This window comes from Palaemon carinicauda, chromosome 8, assembly GCF_036898095.1.
Source record: "Palaemon carinicauda isolate YSFRI2023 chromosome 8, ASM3689809v2, whole genome shotgun sequence".
Taxonomy (NCBI): Eukaryota; Metazoa; Arthropoda; class Malacostraca; order Decapoda; family Palaemonidae; genus Palaemon; species Palaemon carinicauda.
In genome coordinates this window covers 158,331,039-158,341,729 of record NC_090732.1, presented here as the reverse complement: position 1 = coordinate 158,341,729, position 10,691 = coordinate 158,331,039, and the positions used below count along the sequence as shown (strand labels likewise).

The following is a 10,691-nucleotide window of genomic DNA, read 5'->3' as shown; positions in this document are numbered from 1 at the left end:
ATATATATATATATATATATATATATATATATATATATATATATATATATATATATATATATATATATATATATATATATATATATATAAATATATATATATATATATACATATATATATATATATATATATATATATATATATATATATATATATACATATATATGCATATATATATATATATATGCATATATATATATATATATATATATATATATATATATATATATATATATATATATATATATATATATTATAAAAAGGTTCATTCGTTTGTTATTCTACCTTGCATGTGAGTGTCTCTAACTCCTGGATCATATCTGTTTGATATATATATATATATATATATATATATATATATATATATATATATATATATATATATATATATATATATATATATATATATATATATATATATATATATATATATATATATATATATATATATAGAATTAGTATGGACTTGCAGAGGTCACTTGCCTTAGTTAGATAGGCACTGCGCATCACAAGGAACTGGATATCCTTTGATATATGTAGCCAATGAATCCTCTATGAATTTAGTCAGTCATGGATAGATTAGATGAAAGAATGGCCCCCGGTCACGGGCATAGTGGGGTGCTAAGAATGTCCCGGTTTATAAATACTAAAGAAAAATTGAAAATAGGTAATTGGAATGTTAGAACCATGAATAGGAAGCCCACCTGTTTTGTTAGCTGAAACGGATGGGGCCCCCTTGCCCCAAGGATTGCCCAAAAGTTAAAGGGTCACCAATCTATTGTAAATAAACCTGAAAGAGATCAAAGGAGAAGAGTCGGAGGTAGGAGTACCAGACCTTCTTTGACCTCAAGGATGACTCTTAAGCAGAAGAATCCCTTTTCAACTTTTTCTTCCTCTTCTTACCAAATGTTTGCCAATGGGAGGGCAATCACTCCCATCACTTCACACAGGGAGGCATGGAGGACACTTCTGCAGGCAGGGTAAAGCTTATGAGGATTTGTGCCCCTTGCACTCATAAATGTGCTGCAGGTCTTAGCTGGAACCCCTGGACAATTTTGTGAATACGAGCCTTTTTTTATTGTAGGCAGGACTAAAGGCAAGGTTTAAGGCTAAATGGTAGCCTTTCACTGCCGAGACAGAGAGAAGCTTTTCTTCTCAAAGGTATGCAAGGAACTCTGCTATTACTGGAATTGTGGCATCGAGAGGAGAGATACCCCTTCCACGACACCAACCACAGAAGATAGTCCACATTGCCTGGTAGACTGATGCCAAGGAACTTTGTAGGTATCCAGACATCTTTCTTGCAAATTGTTGCGAAAAGCCTCTCTGTGAGAGGAGATGCTGGATGCTCTGATATTGTTGAGCACCCTTCACATCACACAGAACAAGGGAAAGGCATAAACGTCGATGTTGTCCCACCGTTGTTTGAACATCTTGCTAAAGAGCCTGATGATCTGGGACTGAGGAACAGTAGAACAGGAGCCTGAAGTTCAGAGACATTGCAAACAGATCCACAGTCGGGGAACTCCACAAAGTTCGGTCTTTGTTGGCTATCTGATGCTTTGAAGGCTATTCGGAGCCCATTATTTGAGTAACTCTGCTCAGATTATCTCCAAGCACATTCCTCTTGCCTGGAATGAAGCGGGCTGATGGGGACACCAAATTCTATTCTGTTCACCTTAATATCTCTACTGCTAGATAGCATAGGGGCTGCGAAAAGGTACCAGTTTGTTTGTTTATGTAAGCCACCAATGTGGCATTGTCACTCATCAACACCACAAAGTGACCCGCTGGGGACTGTTGGAACTGTTGAAGGGCTAGAAAGGCTGCCCTCATCTCTAAGAGATTTATGTACTGGTACTTTTTTGACTCAGACCAGAACCCTGAGGCCATGTGGTACAACGTGTGAGACACCCAACCTTCTTTTGATGCATATGTGTAGAGCAGGGATGTCCAACCTGCAGCCCACGGGCTGCACTTAGTGTATGGATGCGGCCCACTATCAACTCTCATTAAAGAAAAAATGTTTTTAGCAAATTTATCATGTAGTGAGCTAGAGAGTCTTTATGTAATTTAATTAAAATACTTTATATTAATTAAATAAAATAATAAAAAACGATTTAAAAACAATATAATTAAGATGAAATTTACAATTGAGCATGCATACTAAGTTTATAATATTGTCAGTTGCTTGGTTCTGTGATGAGGCTTAGCTAGGGTTGTGAACTTAGATTATTTAAAATCTATATTTAGATTATTTTCAATTCATTTACATTTTTAAAATTGTCATTTAGATTATAGATTATTTTTGAGAATTTCTTAGATTATTTCTTACTATATTGACAGAACATTAAATCATGATTGCCTCGTAGCCTACATAGAGACACCCAATTCATCCTAAGTATCATGACAACACCATGTGTGTTATGAATGTAAAATTATCTTGTATAAAACTCATTCTGTTTGGTTCCTAATTGTTCAATTCTCGTCTAGTCTGCGTGACTACCGCCAGTCATCTGCCCGCACTAACGCCATGGGAACGTCACAGCGTATAGTTTACTTAGCATTACAGGAATACAATTATAATGTTGTAATAAAGTGTATTCACATGGTTTTGTTTTATATTGTCCTTTTTCATTAAATTCTGGAAGACAAAGTCAAAAGTCTCATTGAATTAATATTGGTTAATCAAATTTAATGGGTTTTTTTCTATGTATAGATACAAATAAACATTATAATAATTATGTTGTAATAAAGTGTATTCACATGGTTTTGTTTTATATTGTCACTTTCATTAAAATGTTTTCAGATATTCTATGGTTTTGCGGCCCAGTAAAATATTTAAGTTTGCAATGCGGCCCATTAAATTAAAAGGTTGGACATCCCTGGTGTAGAGCAACAATTCCGAAGGAGGGACGAGAAGGTCTGACCCTCTGCGCAAGATCCATCAGTTGCTCCTGTCCAATAGGAACTAACCTATCCGGAAAGCCAGCGTGCTGGCGCCAGCTGGATTTCAGCTGCCAGTGAAGAGATCGAATTCTGAGGCGGCCGTTGGGCACTAGACTGACCAGGCATGCTAGATGACCTAGGAGACACAACCACTTCTGGGCTGGAAGTTCTCGTTTAAGGTACGGGCTTGCCACCTCCCTCAGCCCGTGTACTCTGTCGTCTGAAGGAAATACTTTCTGCAACTTGGTGTCTATAATCATATCCAGGTATAACAGTCTTTGAAAGGACTGTCCGCAATGTCCTGAATTTATTTTCCTAATTATTCAAAATACACAATTCTTATGTATGTTTTAGATATATATAATACCTTCATCATACAAAAATTTCAAATAATTTTTTTTGGATTTATTTGCAAAAATCATGATTTCTAAAAGTATTTTAGCATCTTCTCCACTAATATGACACCAGTTGTATTGAAAATAGTACCATAATAACCACTTTATAAACCGAATAATTCTCTTGACAGAATTTTGATTTTCCTTTTTGTTTTTTTTTTAATGAGTTTTTTTTTCCTTTTTTCTTATCTAGATGCCCAAAACAGGGAAAAAAGGAAAATAAAAAATCTGTCACACCTAGTAATGGGATTTTTATTTTTATTTTCAATATCTTTCTCTCTAAAATTGAACAGTAAATAACTGAGAAATGACTACAGACATGCGAAAAAGTATGTTTTCGAGTTACGAGTTCCCAAAGATTTTCTATATAAATTTTTGCATTTTTCATAGAAAAATCAAAATAACATTTTTGGGCCCAAGCCATGTTGTCCTGATGGAAGGTTCCTATTGGTAGCTTTCTAAGGGATATTTGGCTACAGTGATATTCCCAGAGAATTGACCTTTAGGTCTCCAGAATTCTAACTCCTGGCGCGAATATCCTTAAAATTTCTCTTAAGGATATCGCGTAATATCAGGGGACGTATATCTTGATACGACACATGGCAATCTTCACTCCGAATAGTGTTTTCGTTTCGAGGGGGAAGAGTGGCGAAACAGAAGGGAAGCAGTTATCAAGGTTACCCTTCCTCCCGTACTACTACAAGTATCCAAGATGGCAATCATTCCTATTTCTGTAGCGATTTCGCACAGTGGTTTTCCCTCTTGATCTAACGTTCTTGATCGTTATTGTGAGGATTAATTATGCAATCTCCAGCTTTTTCTGCCTCTGGAAAGTTGAGTATTTATTCTTTACAGTGTATAATTTTTAGCTCCTGCTTCACAGTGAAATTAGTGTAATCTATTGTGTTATGGAGCTTGGCCGGTCACCGGAGGAACCATAGGCGCTGTCGTTCGTCAAGCATAAGTTATTTAGTTAGCAGAACGACATTCCCGGTTGTAATAGTATTAATGAATTATGAAAGATATTTAGGCATAATTATACTAGTAAAGATATATTTATGCATACAATTTCCTCTTCCTTATGTCGATCGTATACGTTAGAGTTTCGGCGATTTAGGTAACCAAGATCTCGCCCCGCACTAGGCTACCTAGCCTATGCGCTTTAGTATATTTTCATACATTATCCCCGTTTACCCTCGTGTATCGTTTTATCAATTCAACGGGAGATAGTATATGTCCTAGAATTAGTTATACAACTCGATACTCGTCTCCTGTGGAGATTTAAGGGTAATCCCTCCTTCCCTCTAGATGCCGCCATAGGTGACAACCCTATCTGGTCTTGCCATAGAGTAGTTCACTCCAGCTTGACTAGGCTAGGGTTTTCTGTCTCCCACCCTTGCCAGCGAGTATCCCGGCTGTGAATTTTCGAGAGAACCTCAGAGTACAGGTATTCAGTCTTTCTGTCGGCGGCCGAGCAGCAGGGCGAGTAGTCACTCCCCTGCCGGCTTACAGCTGTCGCATAGGAGGCTAAGCCTCCCTAGGCCGCACCTGAAGTGGTAGTATGATGCCGCCACCTTCTCCCCTGCGGTCTAGAACACTAGTCCTTAGGCTGAAGAATAGATATTCTTCTGTCGCCTAGGATGGCGCCGATACTGAAACAAAATTTCTCCCTTGTGTGGAAGTGGCGGCAATCCTGCCGCCTTCTTCCACACATGATACAGGAGCCTTTTCCCTGGCCCTCTCTGTCCTTTAGCGATGGCCTAGCTATCGCAATCCTGTGGCCATCGTCCTACAATCTCACCGCTTGCCGGGTAGATTGTAGTGCCGGCTCGGCTCCTACATAAACAGCTGTATAGTCACTCAGTCTTTCCCTTATGGACGCAAGGCTCCGGGAAAGGTTGTGCCGGCTGTGACGACTGCCGGTGGGAGACCCCTCTACTGTCGAGTGTTCTTCAGTCTTCCCTTGGATTGCCATCTACATCCCTGAAGCCGGCAGCGACCGGCAACGGATCTTGTGGCTGGATGGAAGCTTGAATGACGCATTCTCCCGTTCCAGTTGAACCCTCATTCTGGAGGAAGGCAGTAAGGTCAAGTACTTACACCCTTATTTATTGTAAACATACATTTTAATAAGGCAGCCCTTCACTCCATGCTTTCTCTCTCTCTATCAGCTAGTGCCACCAGGTACTAACCCAGCCGCCAGCATGCCGACTGGACCGGTGCCGTCAGGTACTACCAAGCCGACATGCCGCCGACTGGACCGTTGCCGCCAGGTACTAACCGCCGCCAGGTACTAACCGCCGGCTGGACCGTGCCGCCAGGTGCTAGCCTAGCCGGCAACATGCCGGCTGAACTACAGTATATGATTATAGAGTAGCCAGTATATTTGCAGTATAGTATACACTGCAGACAGAAAACTATAGTATATATAGTACAGTAGTTATTTTCCAACATACTTTGTGTATCCTTGCACAGTCTATTGTTGAGACCAATCCTATATTGAAAAAAAAGATTTCTTTCAATACACTGATAGTTAATCAGTTAACAACTTACCCCACAATATTAAAGAACTTAAGAAGGGTCAGTGTTAGTATACACTTATTCTATCCCTAGAGGTTAGAACCCTTCTCTTTGAGTTTGGCTGGAAATGGAAACTCTATAGCTTTAATTTTGGGAGAGGTCACAGCAATTGGCTGGACAGGAAACACAAGTATGTGTCTTTCCTATTTCCCTTCTAGCTTTACTATCCTAAGCTATAATGGTTAAAATATTATTATTGATATTTTGCATAATTTGCTTATCATGTGAGATAAAAAACCGCATACTCATTTATTATTATTATTATTATTATTATTACTTGCTAAGCTACAACCCTAGTTGGAAAAGCAGAATGCTATAAGCCCAGGGGCCCCAACGGGGAAAATAGCCCAGTGAGGAAAGGAAAGAAGGAAAAATAAAATATTTTAAGCAGAGTAACAACATTAAAATAAATATTTCCTATATAAACTCTAAAAACTTTATCAAAACAAGAGGAAGAGAAATCAGATAGAATAGTGTGCCTGAGTGTACCCTCAAGCAAGAGAACTCTAACACAAGACAGTGGAACACCATGGTACAGAGACTATGGCACTATCCAAGACTAGAGAACAATGGTTTGATTTTGGAGTGTCCTTCTCCTAGAAGAGCTGCTTACCAAAGCTAAAGAGTCTCTTCTACCCTTACCAAGAGGAAAGTACCCACTGAACAAATGAAGTGCAGTAGTTAACCCCTTGATGAAGAAGAATTGTTTAGGAAATCTCAGTGTTGTCAGGTGTATGAGGACAGAGGAGAATCTGTAAAGAATAGGCCAGACTATTCGGCATATGTGTTGGCAAAGAGAAAGAACCATAACCAGAGAGAAGGATCCAATGTAGTACTGTCTGGCCAGTTAAAGGACCCCATAACTCTCTGGCGGTAGTATTTCAACGGGCGGCTGGTGCCCTAGCCAACCTACTACCTATAATTTTCCTTTCTTTACAGGAGGACCAAATGAAGTGCAACATCATCTGCAACCACAGGAGTAGGGACTTCTGTGGTCACAAAGCGTGCAGGTCCCATGGCCCCTGCATCATGACTACCGAAACCCTGCGGTACTGGGACCCCCAAGACTGCAACATCTGTCGGACCTTGGTGACCGAAGGTTTCAACGACCCCAAGTCAACGGAGTCGAGGGATGCAGCACGAACAAAGCTGCGCAAATGGGTACAAGGGTTCCAGAAGAACTCTACGGGACCGTACCTACCTAATTAAAGGATGCACGACTTGCTGTTCCCGAAAGCGGGTAGCGAAGCTGTTGTACCCCAAGCACGACCCGGACCTCCCTGCGTCCAGATTGCCATCGAGACGGATGTCAGTGAGGCGTTGCAAGCCATGGACATCCACCAGGAGGAAATGATGTCTGAAGTGTCCACGGACACTGAAAAGGATCTACTGAAGGATGATCCCGAGGAGTCTACTCTACCTCCAGATGAAGATGATGATGTCGAGTCGGAGTCCCTTACGTCTGTGCCGGCACCGGAGCCGTTACCCTCAACATCTTCCTCTTCTGCCCCTCCATCAGGCAACATGAACTAGGCTCTGGCCCATCTTATGGCCCTAATGGAGAGCATTTGCAAGCAAGACGAAGCTAGGGAAGCGAAACTCGAGAAAGAGCTCCGTGAAGCTTGACTCTCCGCCTCCCGAGGGTCATACAAGCGACCCAGAGTCCAAGACCTCCAATCCTGTTCCGAAACCAATCCCTGGAGGTATGCGGAGTTTATGCCAATCACCAACGGCAAACTCTACATATCGGAGAAGATGGAGCCGTCCCCCTAAATGACATCCAGTTCTGGCCAAGATTTAATATTACCCAGACTGCTTCATCCGACAAAAGCAGGAACCAGCGTCGAAAGAGGAGACGGAACTCAAGGAGGTCATGGTATTCGACCACGACAAGGCACAGGCTCTCTTGTCGAGCAGCCTGAAGAAGGTTGCTGTGGCCTGATTGGTACCGTCTCTGCCTGGTGTTTCCCAGTCGGGGGTTAGAGTCCCCCTCAGATTTGTTAGTGGCACTAGTGTCTGCGACTTTACCATCCTTGTGAGCCAAGGTTGGGGGGGTTTGGGTGAGCCTATAGGTCTATCTGCCGAGTCATCAGTAGCCACTGCCTGGCCCTCCCTGGTCCTAGCTTGGGTGGAGAGGAGGCTTGGGCGCTGATCATATAATATATGGTCAGTCTCTAGGGCATTGTCCTAATTGCTAGGGCAATGTCACTGTCCCTTACCTTTGCCATTCATGAGCGACCTTTAAACAGAAGCATCCTACCTTTCTTGCTCCTGCTTCAATAGCCTTCCCCTTTACATCGAAGGCTTTTAAAGCCGTTGCCAAGGCAGTGGAGGCAGGCAAACCATATCCTACACTGGATACACTGGAGGAGTGTAGACCTCTGCTGTTTGCCCTGCCCCTGGAGGATAAGGAATGGAAAGAAGTCCACCTAACTTTCTCAGTAGGGAAGTTGGATGCAGATATCGTGGGACGACAGTTCAGCGAGAATCTCTCAAAACTGTCAGACTTTCTCTTGCGTAGGGAGCAAGAGACGAAGGGGAGACTGGCGGCATCCCTATCCCTACAGAACTGCATGGAGATGTGTGCAGGCCTGAAGAGCACCCCAGACATGAACATGGTCATGTCCAAAATGCACATGGCTACCATAGTAAAGAATCTATATGCCTTTATGAAGGCCAGGAGAGCATGTAGAGTTCATGTTCACTGCAGCAACAGTGAAACACAAACCCAGGGCCAATATCTGGGGTAAGGACCTCTTCCAAAATGAAGTGGTCAAGGAGGTAGTCACTAGAGCCGCCATGGAGAATAGGAACCTTCTCCAGAAGTGGGGCATTTTGTCTAAGCGCAAATCTTCCTCGGATGCGGGTCCCCAACCTAAGAGGAAGACCAAGAAACCCAGACTACCCCTTCGGCCTGCCCTACAACATCCCACAGTCACCATGACCGCGATGCCCCAAGTGGTTGCCCAACCACAAACCACATTCCAGGTGGTGCCTCAACAGCAGGTTGCCCAGTCACCAGCATTCAACCCCGGGTTCAAGAGGCAAACCACCACCTTTCATCCCAAAGGTAGAGGCTCCAGACGGGGCTCCTCAAGACACCCCTCACGAGGTAAGGGAGGACGCGGTCAGGGAGGTAAATCCTCCGGACAATCGAAGAAATGAGATGCTTCAGGTAGGAGGGAGGCTCCAACAATTTCAGGATCGTTGGACCTTCGATCCTTGGGCCCACAGCCTAATCAAGAACGGACTTGGATGGAGCTGGAGCAAGCCTCCCCCATTTTTCATCAATTCTTCCAACACTCCACCCCCTCATTGGAAGAATATACCCTAGAACTATTGAACAAATGGTTAATAAGGAGGGCAAAGTCCATCAAATTCCAGGGAAGGCTATTTTGTCTTCCCAAGAAGGACTCGGACAAACTCAGAGTCATTCTGGACTAGTCGCCACTCAACAAGTTCATAGAAAACAACAAGTTCAGGATGTAAACCCTTCAACACAAGGACCTCGTTACCAAAAGGGGCATACACAGTCTCAATAGACCTGACAGATGCTTACTGGCATATTCCAATCAACTGCCCCCTCTCCTCCTACCTAGGATTCAGGCTACAGAAGAAGAAGTACGTCTTCAAAGCCATGCCCTTTGAATTTAACATAGCCCCAAGGATATTCATGAAACTTGCAGATGCAGTCGTTCAACAACTACGCCTAGAAGGTGTTCAGGTAGCAGCGTGCCTGGACGACTGGCTGGTGTGGACAGCATCCAGGATGGCTTGTCTGCAAGCATCCAAGAAAGTGATCCAGTTCCTGGAACATCTGGGATTCAAGATCAACTTCAAGAAGTCTCGACTCTCTCCAGCTCAGGCATTTCAATGGCTGGGAATCCATTGGAACTTGAAGTCACACCGCCTCTCCATTCCCCCAGGGAAGAGGAGAGAGATTGCGGGGTCTGTCAAGAGACTAATGAAATCCGACAGGATCTCAAGACGCCAACAGGAAAGAGTACTGGGCTCTCTCCAGTTCGCAGCAGTGACAGACCCAGTGCTAAGAGCTCAGCTGAAAAATGCGTCAGGAGTCTGCAAAAGATACGCATCAAACGCTCGAAAAAATCTAAAAAGACCGATACCGACCTTACTACGATCACTTCCCAAGCCATGGTCGAAGGCCAAGAACCTAAAGAGGACTGTACCCTTACAACCACCTCCACCATCGATAACCATCCACACGGATGCCTCAACGGAAGGATGGGGAGGTCACTCCCATCAAAGGAAAGTCCAAGGGACTTCGTCTTCTCTGTTCAAGACCTTTCACACATCAGGCTGATCTTGGACAGCGAAGTGATAATGAGATGTCTGAACCGACAAGGCTCGAGATCGCCCCATATCAACCATGTGATATTGGCCATCTTCCGTCCGGCAGAAAAGAAGAGATGGCACTTATCAGCAGTTCACCTTCAAGGGTTCCACAATGTGACGGCGGACCCTCTATCCAGGCTCAAGCCCATAGTCCCTAGATGCAGACTCATTCTCCTTCATCTTACAAGTGCCGGAACTGCAGATCGACCTCTTCGCAACGAGTGACAACAAGAAACTACCTCGATATGTAGCCCCATACGAGGACCATCTAGCAGAGGCGACGGACGCCATGTCCCTCGATTGGAACAAATGGACCCGGATTTACCTGTTCCCTCCAACCAATCTCCTGCTGAAGGTCCTCAACAGGCTGAGATCCTTCTGAGGAACGGCAGCTCTAGTGACTCTTAAGTG

At 43.3% G+C, this 10,691-nt stretch overlaps 1 protein-coding gene across 2 annotated transcripts in view; it reads right to left on the bottom strand.

The window, feature by feature from the left end:
* LOC137646053 (protein FAM91A1-like) overlaps window positions 1-10,691 on the bottom strand; it is a 243,008-nt gene that overhangs the window by 176,905 nt on the left and 55,412 nt on the right. The window lies entirely within an intron of this gene.